Source organism: Hylobates moloch, unplaced genomic scaffold, assembly GCF_009828535.3.
Source record: "Hylobates moloch isolate HMO894 unplaced genomic scaffold, HMol_V3 SCAFFOLD_16, whole genome shotgun sequence".
NCBI classification, from domain to species: domain Eukaryota; kingdom Metazoa; phylum Chordata; class Mammalia; order Primates; family Hylobatidae; genus Hylobates; species Hylobates moloch.
The window spans coordinates 1,235,973-1,237,656 of NW_026652291.1; the positions used below are offsets into that span (position 1 = coordinate 1,235,973).

Genomic DNA, 1,684 nt, shown 5'->3' on the forward strand with positions numbered 1-1,684 from the left:
TTGAACATCCAGGCATTTCCATACATCTTCTGAAATCTAACCAGAGGCTTCCAAGCCTCAGCTCTTGCCCTCTGTGTACCCACAGGCTTAACACCACATGGAAGCCACCAACACTGAATGGCTTGCACCTTCTGGAGCCATCACCTAAGACATATCTGGGGCCCTTTAGCCATGGCTAAAGCTGGAGTGGCTAGGATACAGGGAGCAGTGTCCCAAAGTTGCACAGGGCAGTGGAGCCCTAGGCCCAGCCCATGAAACCATTCTTCCCTCCTAGGCCTCCAGGCCTGAGATCGGAGGGGCTGCTGCCAAAATCTCTGAAGTGCCTTTTAGACGTTTTCCCCATTGTCTTGGCTATTGACATTCAGCTCCTTATGCAAATTTCTGCAGCTGGCTTGAATTCCTCCCCAGAAAATGGGTTTTTCTTTTTTTAAATCTTTTGAGGAGTCTCACGCTATCACCCAGGCTGGAGTGCAGTGGTGTGATCTTGGCTCACTGCAATCTCTGCCTCCTGGGTTTAAGCGATTCTCGTGCCTTAGCCACCCAAGTAGCTGGGATTACAGATGTGCACCATCATGACCAGCTAATTTTTGTATTTTTAGTACAGATGGGGTTTCACCACGTTGGCCAGACTGGTTTCAAACTCCTGGCCTCAAGTGATCCACCTGCCGCAGCCTCCCAAAGTGCTGGAATTACAGGTGTGAGCTATGGCAACGGACTGGGATTTTCTTTTCTACTACATGGTCAGGCTATAGTTTCTCTAAACTTTTATGCTCTGCTTCCCTTTTATTAATAAATATAAGTTCCAGTTTTAGATAATCTCCTTGCTCATGCATATGACCATATCTTGTTAGAAGTAGCCAGGCCACATCTTGAATGCTTTGCTGCTTAAAAATTTCTTCTGCCAGATACCCTAAATCATCACTCTCGTGTTCAAAGTTCCACTGATCCCTAGAGCAGGGTTACAACACCACCAGTCTCTTTGCTAAAGCATAGCAAGAATGACCTTTACTCCAGTTCCCAATAAGTTCCTAATTTCCATATGAGACCTCCTCAGCCTGGACTTAACCATCCATATCACTATCAGCATTTTGGTCACCACCATTCAACAAATCTCTGGGACATTCCAAACTTTCCCTCATCTTCCTGTCTTCTTCTGAGGTCTCCAAACTCTTCCACCCTCTGCTCATTACCCAGTTCCAAAGCTGCTTCCATATTTTCAGTTCTCTTCTCTTCTCTTCCTGGTTCTTCCTGGTACCAATTCTGGCATTGCTATAAAGAACTACCTGAGTGCTCACTTTGGCAGCACATATACTAAAATTGGAATGGTACAGAGAACATTAGCATGGTCCCTGTTCAAGGATGACAAAGAAAAATTAAAAGGAAAAAATTTTTTAAAAAAGAACTACCTGAGACTGGGTCATTTATAAAGAAAAGGAGTTTAATTGATTCACAGTTCTGCAGGCTGTACAGGAAGCATGGCTGGGGGGGCCTCAGGAAACTTACAATCATGGCAGAAGGCAAAGAGGAAGGAGGCACATTTTACATGGCCAGAGAAGGAGGAAGACTGGGAAGCAGGAGGTGCCACATACTTTAAAATAACCAGATCTCATGAGAACTCACTATCATGAGAATAGCAAAAGGGAAATCTGCTCCCATGATTCAGTCACCTCCCACCAGGCCCTTC

At 45.3% G+C, this 1,684-nt stretch overlaps 1 non-coding gene across 1 annotated transcript; it reads left to right on the forward strand.

Moving 5' to 3' along the window:
* Positions 1-1,287: 1,287 nt before the first annotated feature.
* On the forward strand, positions 1,288-1,394 carry LOC116456529 (U6 spliceosomal RNA). The gene has a single exon (XR_004244739.1). It is a non-coding gene; the product is annotated as a U6 spliceosomal RNA (small nuclear RNA).
* The last annotated feature ends 290 nt before the right edge of the window (positions 1,395-1,684 follow it).